Raw genomic sequence first — 20821 nt, 5'->3', positions numbered from 1 at the left:
TCAAAATATAGCCCATGGATAAATTACACCTGTATTTTACTCTAGTTGTAACACATTTACCAGTTATCCTTAGTTAAAACAAGTAATATTCGTAATTATGACTTACTTATAGGCATATAAAGATTTGTGCGCCTTCACCGACTCTCTGGTAAACTTAGATGGCGTGTCGATGAGATAGAGGTAGATGTCGCCGAATGGCAAATCTGGCCATGTGTCCGGGCTTTTGCTCCAATTCTCACTCAGGTGATATGGATCAGGCAGAGAACATGAACCCTGGTTATATAAACGCTTAATCTTATATCTCCTTTTAGCTTCTTCTGACAAATAATTAGCATATGCTGACAAAACACAGGTAGACTGCTGCGAGTCTGCGACATGTTTTGGTTCTTTCTGCCAACCAGTTCGCGCCCACGCCCATATCGTGACGTCACATTTGACTCCGGCGAACATCGCTATAATGTAGGCCAGTGGTGAATAAATGTTGTGTTTGTGGTACAACCGTAGATTGTGTGTGAAAGGACAATAGCATGTGGGTGGTTGACGTGAACTCAAATCCAAAGTGGGAAAAAAAATTTTTCTAAAATGCATGTCAAATGTCTTATAATTATATTGCTTAATATGTGAATAACTCAAAACTGAATGTGTCCCTTTCTAATTCCTTATTAATTTAGCATTTTATTAACTTTTTTGTGTGGTAGTCCCAAAAATTGTCCACCGGTGTGACAACATTTTTTATGTTAATATTCAATTCAGAGATTGTGTGACAGATAATACAAATATGCACAATCCTAATCAATTTGTCCTAATTACATTCCCACATCAAAAGTAACCAATAAAAATTCACAATCATGTTATTATCCCACTATAAAATGTACACATAGGGACTTTACCCAAACGTCTGGATTATATTCATTATCATTTGTATAAAACCTAATGAAGTTTCATTCCATCCTTATATGTGCACAGTGATGATATTATTATTATACTATTCAACACCTTTTACATAAATTTGTGCATTTAAATGCCTTTTCCACTTATAATTCAGTTTGTCACACCACAGGACATTTCGTCACACCATTGGACAACAAAAAGTACCAGTATGCCCTTGTTTTGTACAAAGTCACATTTATTATTTCTTGTTCAGTTAATTAAAACAATTCATTAAAACAAAGGTACAACTTCAAGTTCAAATGTGTTTTGTACAATAAAGTCAGAAGAAAGAAGAAGAAACCAACATTCCCATAAAAAAGACCTGGGAGCTATCGTAACATTTAGCAACATAACATTAACATGTAAACAAAATTCACCTGGCTTATTACTTGTTCAAATTTATTTTTAAATTCACTAAAATAAAAAGGTAAGCTTTAAGTTATAGGGCCACCTTGTCACATTTCATAACCATAAATGGAATTGATCAGAATAAAACAGCAAAACATCATGTGGTTCATAAAAATAATTCATACAGAATAAAACAGCAAAACATCCTGTGGTTCATAAAAATAATTCATACAGAGTACACTGTGAAATACAAAAAAGAAAAAAAGTAGTGTTTTAGAGTTTAAGGACTCATCCTCCTTTCACACCTCATTGAACAGCAGCCAGTCATATTTGGTGAGTTGGGCTGCACGCTGGTGGGGCTCTGGCTCAGAGATGACACTGACAAGTTGGTCCTTGCTGTACATAATGCAGTCTCGCCTAGCAGGCCACTTGAATGTGTTTTTCCTGCCAATTTGCACCATGCAATTGACCTCAATGTGCTCAGCATTTAGTTGTGTGATCTGACCAACAAATGGCTTCTTGTCATAGCGGACAATGACGAATTTCCCTACAGTGTACTTGTCGTCAGACTTTTCCTCCTCTTCCTCTCCACTACTGGGACTCTCAGGCTGGGTCTCTTGGACTTCACAGGCAAGCCTCATCTTGCTTGGAGAGAAGCAGTTACACATCTCTGGGTAGCGGCAGAAACAGCTTAGAGCCCTATAGAAGATCTCTCCAGCAGAGAAGGAAAGTATTTGGTGTGTGTTTAAGATGCCAGGTACTTTCGGGACAGAAGGTGGCAACATCTCGTTGAACACCTGGATATCTGCCTCATCGATCCATTTGAATTTTATGTTTGGGACCTCTTTTCGGGCTAGGAACTCATAGAGGTCCTTAGGGCTTTGTATGTCTTGCCCCCCATGGACATGGTTATCTGCCATGCGTTTCACTGATCCCCCAACTCCATCGGGTGCACCTTTCCCATGGGCTCTCTCTGAGTAATTCCAGGTGATTAGTTTCAGTCTCCATGTGTAGGGTACACTGCTCAAAAGGTAACAATTTGTTCCCATAACATTTCTATTCATATCGCATTAAAATGTACGATCTCAAGAGCTTAAAACAGCTAACTGAGCTAGCAATGACTCTCCTCTTCCTGATTCGCGTCAGCTATGACATCAGCATGATATGATTAGTTTCTAAAGCTGTCAATCATCTCACGTGAACCAACCAGACCATAAGGCTGTTCTACACATCTCTTCATCTGATTCAAGAAGCTAATAAATGCAGGATTCAAATATATCTGGTTTGTTCGTGATTTCTGTCTGATTTTGGTTATTTTATAGGAACAAAGAATGTTTACATCCACTGGTGTGACAGTCATGTCCACCAGTGTGACACTGATTTCATGTCACACTACAGGACAGTGCTGTCACACCAGTGGATATTTTCAAGATTAAGGCCAGTTTGCGGCCTAACTGTATGAGACACAGTCTTCAATCCTGACTAACAGTGTTAAGATTTACATTATTTTCAATAGTCAATAAATATAAATTGCTGAAAATTTTCAGATCAATACTTAGATTATGTCACACCAAAGGACAGCGTAATGGATCCCATTTCCAACAGTGCATGGAAATAGCAATATTATGAAAATATTTTAAACAGAACTCACCTTCTGGGCAGTCCATGTACTCCAGTGAGGTCTACTGTGCTTCCTGGATGAAGAAGGGCCCTTCTCAGTAATAAGGTGCCAAAATTAATGCCCGTTTTATATCTACAGAATGGCGTCACACCAGGTGGACACCACTTTTGCGGACAAAATGTAATGTGTCACAATTATTCTAAATGGGGACCTTATGACTTATAACCTTTAGTTTCATTAAGTTAACACCTCTATAACATCTATTCAAGTATTTTAATGTATTTAGACTTATTTTTCATTTAAAGGTAGGGTTGGTAATCCTGTTCAGAAACATTTTTTTTTATACTGGGTGAAATGGTCCTTCCATTCTGATAGTAGTCAATACATTATGTGTTCAGAAAAAGGAATGAAAAATATCTGACCTCTGTAGCAGCTGTAGGACAGTAAAAACTCTGACCAATCACTGCCATTCGGTGCGAATGTAAAGAACCAATCAGATGCCTTCATGTCTCGTGCCCGAGCACCACTGCGTGCACAGCAGTGATGCGCGGGTCAATGTATAAACAACCCGCACCCGACCGACGTTTTGTTTTCAACTAACCGCCCGCTTAGACGGAGGAACTAGGGGTGCGCATTTTTCAGAATGCTGTATGATATAGCCTAGTGTTATGTAATAAAGGCTTGATTTATTCATTTATTTCGTTTCATTTTCTTAACAGTTAAGATGCTGCATGTTTATCCAGTCTAATCGACTTGTGCGTCTCTCCCCGGACTTTCCCAACAAAAATCCCGCCCCCTCTCAGCAAATACATAAAACTGACATTACTGAGCTATATGCGTTTAAAAGTAGCCTATTAAAATGGCACAATGGCATTACTCAGTTCAACGCGTTGGGAAATCGGGCATTTTGTCCCGCGTCAGCTTTTATTCAAAAGTTAATAACGCGCTCAACATTCAAAAGGTAAATAAGGATTTCCCACTGTCATCTCTGACTGAGCTCGTGCGTCATCCTCGCGCATTCAGCCAATAAAGTGTAGACCTGTGTATTTCATAGAACATTGTGTCTAGTACTATATAAATTACAAAGGTAAACGACCCGACCGACCGCGACCCGAATATCATTAAAAATATTTTTGGATGACTCGTAACCGCGGGTAACCGCAGGCACCCGCTCATTTTGGATCAACCCGCGCATCACTGGTAGGTACATGCAGCTGACTCCAAATGTGGATGCGCGTTCATGTTTGTGGGGGGGCGTAGCTTTGGACGGAGCACTGACAGGAGGGGGCGGAGCTTAGAAGAGGTGCCACTTTCAAATCTGGCTAGCTCTCCAACATTACCTACTCTAGCTTTAATTACAGTAATTTTAAGATAAGCAAAGCTACCCCGGACAGTCACACCAGAGGACAAATGTCATGTTTAAAACTAAATATTTACATATTTTAATTATAATACTCATTAATTACAGATGTATTAGTTCTAGAAGATTAAACTGTATATAACAACAGACATTTTAATGAAATATTATACATTTTTATTAATATTTGTCACCATGGACGCAAAAATGTAGCGTCACGTCAACCACCCATGTGCTGCTCCGCATAGGCTACAGTGCGGCATATTTGTGAAACATTCGAGTGTGTGCTGCACAGCCAGAGACATTCACTCCAGTGAAATCACAAAACAAAATGCACACAAACGTGTCCCTGCTTGATAACTACTGATTAACATATTCGGTTTTGATCAGAGAAAAAAAAAAAATCTATAGGCTACGTGTGCGGATTAGAACCCAGAACCTCTGACACGCTTGGCAAAAGTTTTAACCACAAGGCCATTAAGGTAAGGTTACACAAGCAAAATAGGGGATCTATATTAGTAGATCTCGTTAAAAGATTAAATAAACCCAATGTAACGTTACAATTGAAATTGATTCTATACATGATCAAAAACTTGCGCGGTCATATTTCCCTTATACACAAAACAACACTTACCGAAGTGACAGTGTCATAAAAATGGACGCCGCCTGGGGCAACTCGAAGACAAGCGGGAGAAATGGAATTGACCAACTTGCAGCCGCCTACACAGTCATACAGAAGCACATTTTGTCAACACATATAATGCAAAATCTATCGTAAATTAATATAACGTTACACAAAACACTTACCGAAGTGATTACAGTGTCGGAAAAATGGACGCCGAGGCAACTCGAAGACAAGCGGGAGAAAAACGCCGCGGCCGTGTAAAAAGAATAAGAAAAACAGTGATCGAACTGCGCATGCTCATCATCCTGTGATCTATCATATTAACAAACTAAAAGTTGTTAGTTCTCCTAAAACATTAAATATTAATTTTGGCCACGCTAATCTGTCAAAATTTTATTTCATCAACTTGTTTATCTCAACTTTTTATGTTAAATAGTTGAATAAACTTTAAAACTTTTTTTAGGTGGTGACATTAATTACCAATAGGCCTACATATTTAATAAAATCATAGAAAATAGCTATTTTCAGCAAAACACTATTTTACTTTTGACGAAGAACTTGAATTTGTGGTCACAATACTCTAATTTCTAACTTCAATATGATACCTTGAAATATATATATATTCAGTATTATTTTCAATATGTATCCTGAGAAAACCAGGTTGCTGCTGGAAGAGGTGTTAGTGAGGCCAGCAGGGGGCACTCACCCTGTGGTCTGTGTGGGTCCTAACACCCCAGTATAGTGACAGGGACACTATACTGTCAAAGAGCCGTCTTTCGGATGAGACGTTAAACCGAGGTCCTGACTCTCTGTGGTCATTAAAAATCCCAGGATGTCTTTCGAAAGAGTAGGGGTGTAACCCCGGCTTCCTGGCCAAATTTTGCCCAGTGGCCTCTGTCCATCATGGCCTCCTAATCATCCCCATATATATATATATACTAATTGGCTTCATCACTGTCTCCTCTCCACCAGTAAGCTGGTGTGTGGTGGGCGTTCTGGCGCAATATGGCTGCCGTCGCATCATCCAGGTGGATGCTGCACATTGGTGGTGGTTGAGGAGATTCCCCCCCTTCTATGTAAAGCGCTTTGAGTGTCCAGAAAAGCGCTATATAAATGTAATGAATTATTATTATTATTATTATTATTATCATGGGGAAAACTGCCCATATACTGTACTGCTATTTAGATATTTTAATATCTCAATTTTTCACCATCCATTTTGTCAAGGCAATCATTACTTTAACACACAGCACGTGTAAAAACATATATACAATAAAAACCTTTTCCATTTTCGCAAATATAGTTCACAAAATTTTTTTTTTGCTTTTGCCATGTAAAATGTGATGCGTTGTATTAAATAACTCGATGCTGAGTACTTGATTGCCATTTCTCGTTGTGCTCTTTTTGTTGTCTTTCTCTTGTGTCTTCTTTGTTTTCTGTGTCTCTGTGTCCTAGAAATTACATTGGCACTATCGCGCAAAAATCTGGATGGAATAAGGTCCTGTCCAGTAGCTTTGTTAATTGACAAAGTGGATAGACACAATCTCACCCTTTCCTCTGAGACAGGATCAAGAGTTTCTATAAAGTGCTGTTTAAACAAAAACCAGGCCCCATCAAGGCAAGGCAAGTTTATTTATATAGCACATTTCATACACAATGGTAATTCAAAGTGCTTTACATAGAAGAAATTAAAATAATCAAAAGAAATAAGAATAATTAAAACAGTTTAGAGTAAAAAATAAAAATAAAATAAAATACAGTGCAAACAGTCGGACGAACAGTGGCACAGTGCTCATTCAGTAAATGCAATGTTAAACAGAAGTGTTTTGAGTCTGGATTTGAATGTGGCTACAGTAGGAGCACACCTGATCTCTTCTGGAAGCTGGTTCCAGCTGCAAAAAGAGTGCGTGTGTTGTTTAAGTTGCTGTTAATAATATTTGAGAAGAAAGTCTGTCTAGCTTTGCCTAGTTCCATATTGAAAGCATGGATGGTGTCTTTGTAGATGTTATAATGGACTACAAGTTTTGTCTTCCGCCACATGCGCTCTGCTTTTCTGCATTGTCTTTTCATATTTTGCACTGCTGTTGAGTTTCTCCAGGGTGCCTTTTGTCTACCACTCTTCCTGACTTTCACAGGAGCAATATCATCAATTACACTTTTAACTTTTGAGTTAAAAGAATCAAGGAGAAAATCAACATAGTCAGCAGATATGCTTGGTGTTAAAGATATAGCCTTCATAAATAGTACACTAGTGTTCTCATTTAAGCATCTCTTTTTGACAGACACAGATCTAGCTTCAATGGCAGGAGAGATCAATATATCAAAGAAAATACAGAAATGATCAGACAGTGCTACATCCTTAATAACAATCGATGAAATGTTTAGACCCTTACTGATAAGTAAATCTAGAGTGTGTCCACGATTGTGTGTCGGTCCATGTACATGCTGAGTCAGATCAAAAGTTTTTAAAACAGTTTTCATTTCTTTTGCCATATTGTTTTCTGCATTGTCTATGTGGATGTTGAAATCTCCGGCAATAGCAAAACAGTCAAACTCTGAGGAAATGGTTGATAACAGTTCTGTAAAATCCTCAGCAAAGGCTGAAGAGTCTGTTTTGCTATTGCCGGTATTTAACACAATACCCAGATATTCAAAAGACGGGTAATTACCAAATGATATTTGCTTACATGGATAGACATCTTTAAAAAGAGCAGCTACTCCCCCACCTCTCCTACCCGCTCTGCAGACACTCATAAAAGTAAAGTTAGGAGGGGATGTTTCATTGAGGACAGTTGCACTGCAGTTGTCTTCTAGCCAAGTTTCATTTAGGAACATAAAATCCAGGTTGTATGTGGTTATTAAGTCATTGACTAGAAGTGATTTATTTTTAAGTGAGCAGATGTTTAAGAGTGCTAACTTAACAGTCTTACTTTTTGTCCGCACAGCAGTCTTAGTTTGGCGTGTAATAGGCACCAGATTAGATGGGTTTGCTGTACGGCTTTTGAAGGCCTTAGACTTTCTATCATGTAACCGAACAGCAATAGAGAAAGATACAGGCACACAGGGTTCCCGCTTGTTCTGTAAACATTTGAGAAAGTTACTGTTATCATAGCGGGGACCCGACACATATCACTGAGAGCTGGTATCAGTTGTTTTTAGTTCACCTCGAGCAGAAGGAGGAGGGTGTGAGCCCTGTCGTTGTGGCAGAGCCCGAAGAACTCTTGCAGGAGGAGGGGGAGGGCGAGCGGGGCCAGCAGGCTTTGGTGGTTTTGGGGCCTGCCGTTTTTTGGTTGATATCTGGGGGCTTGCAAAAGAGTGGGATAGTTTGGTTCCAGCATAGACCAATTTTTCCATTCTCTCTGAGAAGCACAGAAGTGGAGATGCTGGAGATAGAGATAGCGTGTCTGGTGAGAGGGGCTGTTGTTGTTCTGGTGTTATCGGAGGCTGTAATATGCTGTCCTGGTTTCCCTGGCTGTTTTCCAGGAAGTCGTCCTTGGGTGCTGAATCTTGGAGCAGTTCTAGTATGTCACAGTCTGTCTGTGGGCAGGGCTCAGCTGAGATTGTGTCCGTGAGCAGAAGTTGTTGTGGCTGAGTGGTGTTATCATTGTCCTTGTGTGACGTGTCAACCGCATGTCCATTCAGGTGCTGGAGTGAAGTCCTGTGGTCATTCATACTGTGTCCAGGTGTGTGTGTGCCATTCAGGTTGAGTGGATTGGCACACACTGCAGAAGGATGATTGAGGGAGAAGTAGATATTGTCCTTTAGCACTCTTGAACCAAGTTTGTTTGGGTGGTGTCCGTCCTGTTGGAACAGTTGCCTCTGACTCCAGAAAAGATTGAAGTTGTCAATGAAGTTCACTCCTTTTGGTTTTTGGAGCCATGTATTAAGCCCAAGCAATCGTGAAAACCTGTTTGTTCCTCTTGCTGGGAGCGGTCCACTGATGAATGTTTGTACTTTCAGTCTCTTAAGTGTTTCAAGAAGTTCATTGAAATCCTTCTTAAGGAGTTCTGACTGCTCTTTATGAATATCATTTTTCCCCACATGAATGATGAGTCGATTTGCAGTCTTATGTTTCATCAGAATGTTCTCAAGTTCCCTGTTTACATCAGAAATTGTTGCTTGTGGAAGGCAGCACGTAGTTGTATCCCTGCTACTAGTGTGTCGGATAATGGAGTCACCCACTATCAGAGTCGTGTGCTCGGCTAGGCTCTGAGCTCTGTGCCGCTGTCTGCTCGACCTTGAGCGCAAGTTAGCATCAGTGTTAGCTACTGGCTTATCCAGTCTGTGTTCGATCACATTCATCACGTTTGGAGATTCCTCATTTACATTCATTAATACTTCAAATCTGTTCTCAAGATGTATAGGCGGTGGTAGGAGACCAGTGTTTGCAATCCTTGTCAGAGCCGTATCTGGGGTAGAGGATGCTATTGCGGCAATATGTGATACTCGTGACAATCTGATGTCTCGAGTGCCTTTGGGTCTCGCTCCCTGTGTGTGCCATCGATTTGTAAGTCGATCGGCTTGTTTCTCTACACTCAGTATGGCCTGTTGAGGAGCAGTAGATTCATGGGGCTCACCTGCTGTATGCTGAGGGCGTCCATGACGGAGCTCTGTTGTGTGTTCCGTCTGGTTTGGTGGTCCCGCAAATAACTTTGTTTCAAGAACTGCAATCCTTTGCAAAAGTCTGTGGCAGTTAGTGCAGCAAGTAGATTCCAGAAGAGGCATTTTCTCTTATCCTTATGCAGTTGTGTTTTCTCTTCCCCGGAATGTAAGCTTTCAGTGGGAGGCTGGTCGAATAAAATAATTCAGCTTTTTTGTAGTAATCCAAGCGTTTGAGCACTGTGCTGATTTGCTGAGGTTAAAATTAGTTGATAAAAGAAGATAAAATATAAAAAATATAAAAGCGATAGAGCAAAGCGCGGAGCAGTAAGCAAGAGCGTCTGAACAGTAGCTGAGCAGGAAGTAGGAATCAACATCATTGCTTCTTAAAACATCTGACCAATCCCTCCTAGAAAGCATTTCTTTAAATTCCTCGGCTGTATAATGTTTTGTACATCTGTATCTAATTGAACTATGGCTACCAGTCTTCAATAGTGATTTAGATATTTTACGAGTGCAAAAGGTGACACTAAGATCACTCAAAGCAATATCAAGGATGCCTGATTGAGAAATATATTTATGTTCTGAAACTAATATTAAGTCTAGTCAGGATTGACTGTTAACAGACACTCTAGTAGGTTCAGTGATTAACTGTTTTAGGCCCGACACCTTGCAAAAAGTTAAAAGAGATTCTTTCAGGCTACTCTTACAAGGCTGTAATACATTTGTGTTAAAATCCCCCATAAGAATACATTCGTTCTCCATACATACATTACTCTTATAGCAGACCATTTCAAGAAGTTCATAAAATCTGTTTGCTTAGGGGGTCTATAACAAACACAAATAATAGTGGGTTTAGTTTTAGGAAGCAACAGTTCAATCCATGCAGACTCCAAACCTTCCACCTGTAGATCAGACCGCGGGTTATATGACAAATCATTCCTTATAAATAGGCACACTCCTCCTCCGTTTCTGTTACGATCGTGCCTGTAAATGGAGTAATCCGCAAGCTCGACTTCAACATCCTGTATTGATCCATCAAGCCAGGTTTCTGACACGGCAATCACAGCAGCCTTAGAGGTTCTTGCAAGTTGACTGACCTCCTCAAGTTTAGGCAGCAAGCTCCTTGCATTAACATGAATAAAGTGAAGCCCTTTCCGATTAAAGACAGCCTCACAGTCTTTTCTTGCATCAACCAAAATATCATCAGAACACTGCAACTCCAACTCCTCCAAGCAATCAATGACGTTCACGTGACACATTTCATTTATGCAACACCTGTTACATGCTAACGGAATGTCTGAATTGCTCCTTACGGCCCGATCATAGATTTTAGGTGCAATATTTCCACACTTTATGTGAACAAAAGTATCGCTAAAGTCACAAGCGACTGCTTTAGCGTTAATCCTCACAGCCTTACCGCAGTTAGGACAGTCACTGTTGCAACTCATCTTTGGCCGGTGTTTCATTTGCAAGCTGTTTGGCCCCGGACACTGATGAATATCTCCGGCGAGCAGCAGACAGATCTATATTATTGTGCCAAAAGCGTCAGCCCGCTGCCTTCCACGAGCTCTGTTTCTGACAGCGAAAAGGGTCTGCGTGGTGATCAAAGCAGAACTGCCATATCCAAAAAGTTTGTTATCTGCGTTCACAGAGGATCCACAGACTTTATAAACGGGCTCCCGTATATATGTGTTATTTCCATTTTGCTCGTAACTATATTCATATTTAAAACCTACAACATTCAGAAACAACATAAAAACTAAAATTGCAGCCAGTGCTCCACAAGCACCTGCACCTGACGCCATTTTCACTGCCATACTCATATTGTTTCTATAACGATAACTATAACGTTTCACGAGTTTACATGTTAATGAAATCTGATGTAATATTATAATGCGTATTTGGCTTGCTGTCCGGGGGGAGGGCTCCGAGCTCAGAATTCGGCCCGACCCCAGAGTACTCCCCCCATAACTTTAGAGATCATAGGTATCTATGAACGGACCCAGCCGAATGTGGGGTGAAGGGGTGGAGGTGGGATGCTGAGAAATTAGTCATGAGACAGGAGGTAAGGAAAGGCTTTATTTATACTGGCTCCTTCTTGTGCTGATTGGATGATTACCTGAACATGCTCCTCCCGAACTTTGTTACATAAAACTTCATTTCACGAGTTTACATGTTAATGAAATCTGATGTAATATTATAATGCGTATTTGGCTTGCTGTCCGGGGGGAGGGCTCCGAGCTCAGAATTCGGCCCGACCCCAGAGTACTCCCCCAAATGCCAGATAAACGAAGGACAGCGAGCGTAGAATTTAGCCCCCCAAAAAGTGAAGGGTATGTATTTACCAAGGAACGAGCATGCCTGTTCGACTGGGAAGGCTCTCGCAACGTCCGACGGGAACTTGGATGCTCACGGCATCGGACGGATAAGCCCATTCTGCAGTTGAACTGACAGCTCGCTGACGCAAGAATTATGCGAGCGTGAATTTGTGGACGTGTTTAACCGTTCACCTAGGAGGGCTCTCGCGGCGTCCGACGGGAACTTATATGCTCGCGGCATCGGACGGGTAAGCCTCGCCAGGTTGGACGGAGGGCGCCCGCTGGACTCGGTCGGGAAGGCTCGACCGGCGCTTCGAAGGGGGGGCTGGGGTACGGGAAAGACCCCTCACGTCCCGACGAATGGGGAGCCCACCTGGCGACACGAGCGCGGACGTCCGGCGACTACTAAGACGGGCAGACTCTCACTGCAATTCGAACGGGAGGGCTCGACCGGCGTTTTGGAAGGGGGACGGAACCCGGCCTTCAAACGGGTGAGACATCGCTGCGTGCGAACGGGGGAGTCTGCATATGATTGAAAACGTTCCCTGTGAATATTAAGCGAGCGTGCAAGCGGCAAGCCCAGATGAACGGAAGGATTGGTGTAACGGATGGAACTGAATGAGGCGCAGCAGGTGATGATTATAATTAACTAATTAGTTAGGGCTTGGTGGGCATTTCTGATGAAGAAACGGCTTGATCTAATATATGTTTTGAAAGCATTCGATGACCAGCGACCGAGGGTTTTGATTTGTTGTTGGGAGAGACCTTTTTGTGCGGCTGTGGTAGCTGCTCTGATGCGGAAGGAGTGGCTAGAGAAATGCTCTGCTGAGACACCGGATTTGATGAGGACTGCTTTAAGTTGCTTTTGGAACCAGAATCTCGTAGCTGGATGGTTGGAGTCGTTAGTAAAAAGTGGGTCGAGTGGGGATTTGGACGTGGAACGTTTGTACTGCAGGTAATTAAAAAGCGCATGGAACGGCTTGGAGGATGGATTCGATGGACGTGTCCAGGAGGGATTTTAGCGGATGGTTTATGGGAAGATCAGCTGAGAATAAGGAGGTACTGGGGTTGGAGTGGGGTCTGCTTCTGGCGCCAGCATCCTGAATTTCTGAAAAGAGAAACAGGAGAGAGAGTCAGCGATTTGATTTTGAGCCCCTGGGATGTGTTTTGCAGTTATTAAGAACTGGTCGCATGCGGAGATCCATATGAGGCGTCTGAGGAGTGGCATGAGCGCAGGTGAGCGAGAACGACCTTTGTTGATACAGTGTACGGTTGCTTCGTTGTCGCAATGGATTTGGATGCTTTTGGTTGACCATTCTTTCCCCCATAGGGAAGCTGCGACGACGATTGGGTAGAGCTCGAAAAGGGCAGAGGAGGCTGAAGACTGGGGTGTGTCTAGGAGCTGAGGGGGCCAGGGAGACGCGAACCAGCGTCCTTGGTAATAGCCGCCGAACCCGATCGAGGGTGCTGCGTCTGTGAACAGTTTGATGTCAAGGGGGAGAGAGATAAAGTCGTCGTAAAAAAAAGTTAAGCCGTTCCACTGATTGAGGAAATTAATCCATAATTTTAGCTCGTTTTTTGACTCGCCAGAAAGGATGATCCGATCTTCCAGAGCGTGAACGGATGACGTGAGGGCTAGGAGATGCGTGATAAAGGGGCGGCCCTATGGAATAATGCGCATCGCATAATTTAGGTGGCCCAGCAGCGAGAGAAGTTCGCGTTTTGAACAATCTGTGCTGTCTGTAAAATTGGATGCGATTAGGATGATGCGATCGATTTTTTCCTTAGGCAGCGAGGACTGGAATTTTACTGAGTCCAGATTGATGCCTAGGAACTCTGGGCAAACTCCTCCCAATACTATTCGCAGATGATACAAATCTTGTAGCTTCTCACCAAGACTTTAATATTTTAATCAAAACGGTTAATGAGGAACTATCATACATTGTGGAATGGTTCAAATCGAATAAACTTACTCTCAATATAAAAAAATGCAACTTTATGATTTTTTGTAATACTAACAAACATTACCCTATAGAATTATCAAAAATCTTTATTAATAACACTCAAATCGAATTGGTTCAACATACCAAATTCTTGGGAGTAATTATAGATAGTGGTCTTAAATGGTCTAACCATATTAATTTTGTTTCTAAGAGGTCAGCTAAAATGTTGGGTATATTGAGGAGGGTTTGTCCTTTAGTTAATTCCTCAGCGTTTTTAACCTTATATTATAGTTTTTTGTTTCCATTCATTAATTATTGTAATATTGTTTGGGCAGCTATCCTACCTACCTGAAGAAATTAACAGTCACACAGAAGAAATATCTTAGATTTATCTCTCACTCAAATAGATATGCACCCTCGGCACCCCTTTATAATAAATACAAAGTTCTTCCCATTGATAAGGTAAATATTTATCAAACATGTCTACTTATGCATAAGTTTATATATAGGAAACAAGATCTACCTGACTCTTTTCAGAGTTTGTTTATTCCTATCTTACATGTACACTCATATCAAACTAGACATAGCAATAATACTTTAGTCTTACCATACACACGAACTACAAGACATCAATTTAATATTTCTTTTAGAGGTCCTAAGCTCTGGAGTGAATTAAGTCCATCGTTGCGATCAATGTCCTCTTATTCCGCTTTCAAAAAGTATTTGAAGAGACTACTATTGTTAGCCTGATGCCCTTATGTAGTCCTTTCTAGATATTGCTGCTATTTCTGCATTATTATCTGGATTGATCATCTTTTATGTTATTGCATTGTGTTTTGTTTTGTATTGTTTTTTTTGTATTATTTTTGTATTATTATTTCTTCTGATTATGCTTTTGCTTTGTTTCGTTTGTTGTTTGTTTTTATTTCTGTTTTTTTTTGTGTTTAGTCTGCATGTTTCATGAATTAATATGAGTAGGAGTGGAACTCTGTACAAGCCTAGAGTGGCTTCGTTCCCTCCTTGCATAGTTTTGTACTTGTACTAAACATGTGCTAAACAAATAAAACTAAAAAAAACATAAAACTAAACTCGATGGATGTAGTTGGACCCGATGTTTTCTCCTGGGCTAACGGAATCCCTAGCTCGGCGAAAACTTTTTCCACTATGCGGAGGTGAGCCTCGGGGATGGTGTCGTGAGGTGAAATTATTAGGAAATCGTCGAGCAGGTGGAGAAGATGAGGAATTGCATAATTATTGGAAAGGATCCAACATATGGCTTCAGAGAGAGTGTCAAAGATTTTTGGGCTGTGAAGACTGAAAAATTGACTGTTTAATGTTATTTTTTAGTATTATTTTTCTTTATTAATTTTCTTTATAATTTCATAATGTATTTTGTGAAGTCAGACTATGTTTGTACATGTGTGTTGAGCAGAGAGTTATGGTAAAGTTATATTTAGCTTAAAGGTATGCAATGTTCACTTAGCGGAGATGTTCCAATGATGATGATACTTCAAATTCGTACAGTTCGTATGTTCTTTGCAAGGAGAATGAATGTTTCAACTGATGCAAATGTACCATTTGTATAACACTAATGTATACACCACTAATGTATACACTGAAGAAATAGTTTCTTAATGTGGATAGTAGATAGACCATGTGCATTAGGTAGACATTCCATCTTTAAACATAAGCAATATGTTTTTCTACCTTACAAGGAAGTTGTAAGTCTCTCTGTGATGTATATAAAGCTCAATCTTACTGTACCAACTCAGAGAAGCATTAAGGCATGATGAGGGGGTGAGAGGAAGGAGGAAACATAGAGATTATGGGGTAAGGAAGGAGAAACCCAGGAACCATTTACATCTAGCATGATGAGGTGAGAAGATAGATAATGGGGAATAGAGAAATCTAGAATGAAGACCTCCTCTCATGTAGCCTTATTCTTATTTGCCTGTGTTTCTCTCTGTCTGACACATGACACATGTTCAAATAATAAATCTCTTGGCAAAATATCAGGTGTAGCTTCCGTGATTCAACAAATATGGGGGAAGCACGATTTTTAGAATCTACAGGCTGCTTTTGCAGCCGAAAGTTAAGCGCACGGCGAAATAGTATTTTTTCTGCCAGTTTACACCGAATAGGTGCCATGAATCGGGGTGGATAGGCATTACTTTAAAAGCAGAGGAGATATCTACTTTTGCAAGCCATGCACCTCGTCCAGCTATTTTAATCATGGTTATGGCTTGTTCGATGTCATGATAGTTGAGAGAATACTCTTCGAGTGGGATGAGGCTATTGATGCTCGGATATGGAGAATTATGGGGGGCTGAAAGGTCGATTATCAACCGCTTTTTCCCAGAGAATTTCCTGGTAGCCACGCCTATGGGGCTGATGCGAAATTTGTCGAACGGGGGGGCCTCGAATGGACCCATCATGAAACCGGATTCAATTTCTTTTTTAATTAGCTTATTTACTACTCCAGGCTCGGCTACGGCGGACTGAAGGTTAGCGCAGATGACATTTTGTGTGGGATGGCTTGGGTTTAAAGCCTTGCTTGAGACCTGTCAGTAAATAATTTGTGAAGTTGGCATCTGGGTGGTGTGATAATTCTTCGGCCAGGCGGGAAACATTCACAGGAGTCGAGAGATAGTTTTTTGCGTTTTTATTGACAGATTTTTTGACTGGGCAAATCACGCGGGCGTGGGCGCCGCCACAGAAATCGCAGACGTGGAGAAAACGACAGCGTTGTCTTGGGCATCTCCCTTCATTGAAGTTCCTACAGACTTGTCTATCAGGTGCCGAGTATGGTGCTCTGATTGAAAAATCTTCTCTGAGACGCGGAACGTAACTTGTTGATTTTATGGCATTCTGCTCTGGGCAGGGAGGGATCGATGGATTGATTTGGGGGCAAGCCGTGGTGGCATGGATTGTGGATCTGCAGATTGCGCAGGAGATATTTCTGCACCCGAGGAAGACTCGGTTATGGAGATCCGTGTCCAACGCTCCCCAATAGGGACACTGATTCCACTGGGAAACGCGGACGGCGCATTTGCGGAAAACAGCTTGTGGTACGTATAAAAATGACTACCCCCGTAAGACAGTGCGAGCTCCGCTATGATAGATAGATAATCATTCAGCTCGCGCCGTCTATGGGGGAAAGATGAGCATATGATTTCTGTAAAGCGGCTGAAGGCAATACAGAATTCGGCCAGTGACAGTGAACGTGATGTAACCTGTGTGTTATTTTTTAGAGTGACTGAAATGTCGCCGCAGTCTACTTGGCGGTTGGACTCAGCTGGGGGAAACAAGGACAGGAGAGAACCCAAATCTACATCTGCACCTGTGAGGATTTGGGCTCTGATGTTGTTCGTCACTGGAGGAGGTTCTGTGGCTACTGAAGGGGCTGGTTGAGGAGTGGCTGAGAAGAGAGAGAAAGGAGAACGCACTTGGAGAGGGTTAAAGGGGGGGAAAAACGGGGCTGTGGCCGTTTGCGGAGGCATCCTCGCGCGGAGATCGGCCCCCGGGTTAGTTGGAGGAGGAATAGGAAGAGCATAGTGTGGAAGGGGCAGGAAATGCGCCGGCGATTGACCGGCTAACGGAGGCATCCTCACGTTAGGGTAAGCACCTGACGCTTGGGAAGGAGGAAAATTGAAAGAAGTAGAAGGGAAGAAAAACGATTGGGGATCGTGAAAGAAAGTGGAACTGCCGGGATCTAGAGTTTGAGGTGCCGCGATGGGAGGGGCTGAGGAGGGGAGTTGACCTGGAGCAGGTTGGCGCCCTTCCATGACTGGTTCCGGGGCGCGGCCCAGGCTAGCGGAAGGTCTGCGACGACGTGGCGCGGGGGCGGGGCCCGGCGCTGCAAGCGAGACGGGAGATACTGCGGGACGAACGATCGGGGCCCGGCGAGCCGTGCTCGTTCGAGCCGATGGGATTGGAGCTGAAACAGAAAGGGGAGAAGATAGTAAGGTGACATATAAATCAAATAATTCTGCTTTTTTCATCCTGCGGGAGAAATTTGCATCGGAATTAATTAGGGCTTGTCTTAGCCCCTTAACTGTCCACTTCCCTATGGGAGGGATGTTAGGGGGAGCTGGAAGGTGGGAAGCCGCGGAGGAAGACGATGATGAAGAGGAGTTCCTCGCTGGCGGTGGTGAGGGGAGTCTTCGGCGTCTTGGAGTATGCTGAGAGGATCTGGAAGGCCGACGTCCCCTGCCTAAGGATGGAGGCTCCAAGTTGTCGTTGGCTGCCAGAGAAGAAGGGGTCGTTGGAACTGCGTTTTGCGGTTGAGATGTCTCCGTGATGAAAGATTCATCGTCGGAAGGGAAGAGCTCTAACTCGGACATGACTGCACGAAGGCGGAGTCTAATGCTGAGAAATTAGTCATGAGACAGGAGGTAAGGAAAGGCTTTATTTATACTGGCTCCTTCTTGTGCTGATTGGATGATTACCTGAACATGCTCCTCCCGAACTTTGTTACATAAAACTTCATTTCTTGGAGAAAGGATTTACATTTCAAGGAATTACCATGAGGCTCCAACTGTGCTCAATGGTCTGTGATGCACCAGCAAGAGCTTTTCTGAAGAATGTTAAAGGACACACAGGCTACTCAGGGTGCGATAAATATATGCAGGAGGGGGAATATGTGAACAATAGGGTGATATTCCCTCAAACTGATGCCCGCCTCCGGAATGACAGAGACTTCAAAGAAATGGCTGATGAAGGGCATCATCTCGGATATTCACCTCTGGTTGCCACATCTTTGGGAATGGTCAGTGGGTTTCCATTAGACTACATGCATCTTGTTTGCCTGGGTGTCATGAGGCGACTGTTGCACCTGTGGCTCAGGGGTCCACTGGCTTGCAGGCTCTCAGGTTTACAGGTGAAGATTCTCTCTGAGAAGCTCTTGAAGATCAGAAAAAGTGTGCCAGTGGAGTTTGCACGAAGGCCAAGATCTTTGAATGAAGTAGACAGATGGAAAGCCTCTGAATTCCGCCAGTTCCTGCTTTATACTGGTCCTGTGCTCCTTAAAGATGTCCTGCATACTGCAGTATACCAGCACTTCTTACTTTTTTTTGTTGGAGTGTTCATACTGTCAAACAAGGCGCTGCTTGAGGCGTACACTGATTATGCAAATGATGCGCTTGTGTTGTTTGTTCAGCACTTAGGAAAGCTGTATGGTGACATGTACCTTTCCTACAATGTGCACAACCTTGTGCACCTTGCACAAGATGTCAAGGTGCATGGGAACCTGGATTCTTTCAGTGCCTTCAAATTTGAAAATTTCATGCAAAAGCTAAAGAGGCTTGTCAGGAAACCAGAATCTCCCTGCTGCCAGGTTGTGAAGAGGCTTGCAGAGAGAGAGTCGGTACACATGGAGAGAGTAGAAAGTTTAGGTGTAAGGAGAGAACATACATCAGGGCCTCTACCACCATTGTTTCACAGTGCACAACAGTACACCCAATATAACACAGAACTGTTCACCCTTAAACTTGACCAAGCCAACAGCCACGTCTACATTCAGGGAAAGGTAGCAAAGATCAGGAATATAATCGTTAAGAAAGAGGAGGTATACCTGGTCTACTCCACATTTTCCCATCAAGAGTCCTTCTTTGAGTACCCTACATCTTCCTCTACATTTGGCATATGTTTAGTAGATGGCCTCTTGGACATGACACAGCACTGCAGTATTGGACTGGTAGAAGGGAAGGTTTTCCTTATACCTCATGGGAGACAATTTGTTGCTGTCCCTTTAATACATATGAACTGACAATTTAAACGGATCCAGACACACACCAAAACTATCCCACCTCCTGTTTATCTCTCTCAGACTCTTGCTTGACTCTTTCCACAATCTTGTGAAATTGTATATGTACTGTGTATTATGTCTGTCTGTCCTTCAGTCCGTCCATCCCTACATCCGTCTATCTATCTGTCTGTCCGTCTGTCTAGCTGTCTGTCCGTCCGCCCCCCTTGCTGATGCCTCTTCTGTCGCCAAAGCTTCTTCTTCTTGATCTGCACCAATCTCCTTACATGAACAGTAAGTAGTCACTGTAAAATGTTGTTTTCACTATCGTGTCTAGCAGGGTGTAAAGTTAACTTTTTTGCTCTCTAGCCACATTCACATTTTACTAAGTTAGACCTACAACCAACGTATAATTAAATGTGCAGTGTGTAATATTTAGGAGGATCTATTGAGAGAAATCCAATATAACATACATAATTATGTTTTCAGTGGTGTGTAAAGACCTTACAAAATGAACCGTTATGCTGAATCGTTATTGTCCTTTTGAAGCGTTTCAAACTTGAATCTCTGACAAAATGTAAAATCCAATATCAAACCAATTTATTATCGGAATCAGACTATATGCGTTCAGAGCTTTTATTGCTGGACTAACTTAAAGGGATACTTCACTTTAAAATGCAAATTCTGTCATCATTTACTCACCCTCAAGTAGTTTCAAACCTGTATGAATTTCTTTCTTCTGTTGAACACTAAGGAAGATATTTTGAAGAATGTCAACCGTTGATTGGTCCCATTGACTTCCATAGTAGGAAAAAAAAATACTATGGCTGTCAATGGGACCAGTTAACTGTTTGGTTACCGACATTCTTGAAAATATCTTCCTTGGTGTTCAGCAGAAGAAAAAACTCATACAGGTTTGAAACAACTTGAGGGTGAGTAAATGATGACAGAATTTTAATTTTAAAGTGCAAGTATCCCTTTAACAGATCAATTATCGGACTCAGCCCAATTACAATTTCAACAAAGAGATTTAAAATATAGACCTTCTTGAATTGTCGACTAAACAATTTTACGTGCATTTGGTGGATGGGCGGGTGTCCTGATATAAACTGGTTGTGAGATGTTTCTGGTGTAAGTCATTAGGCTGTGTATTACACAAGGGCATGACCTGTACCAGGTGGTATTTTTTATCTTTACCCAACTGATTAATAATTCAGTACATTTTTTTGTATTTTTTTTGTATTAGGAGAATAATGTACCTAATAGTACTATTTGAAAAGGAAAGCAAGACTGGGCCGGTGGCAAAGGAGTGGTTTTCAGATGGACTTGCTTGG

At 42.1% G+C, this 20821-nt stretch overlaps 1 long non-coding RNA gene across 1 annotated transcript; it reads left to right on the top strand.

Annotated features, from left to right (window-relative positions):
• The first annotated feature begins 12829 nt into the window (after window positions 1-12829).
• Window positions 12830-13299, top strand: LOC306996679. Its single transcript, XR_013797147.1, has 3 exons — window positions 12830-12860; window positions 12975-13037; window positions 13132-13299. It is a non-coding gene; the product is annotated as an uncharacterized lncRNA (long non-coding RNA).
• The last annotated feature ends 7522 nt before the right edge of the window (window positions 13300-20821 follow it).

The sequence above is a fragment of the Phoxinus phoxinus genome (assembly GCF_949152265.1).
Source record: "Phoxinus phoxinus genome assembly, chromosome: 4".
Lineage (NCBI taxonomy): Eukaryota > Metazoa > Chordata > Actinopteri > Cypriniformes > Leuciscidae > Phoxinus > Phoxinus phoxinus.
This window is presented reverse-complemented; position numbering and strand designations above follow the sequence as displayed.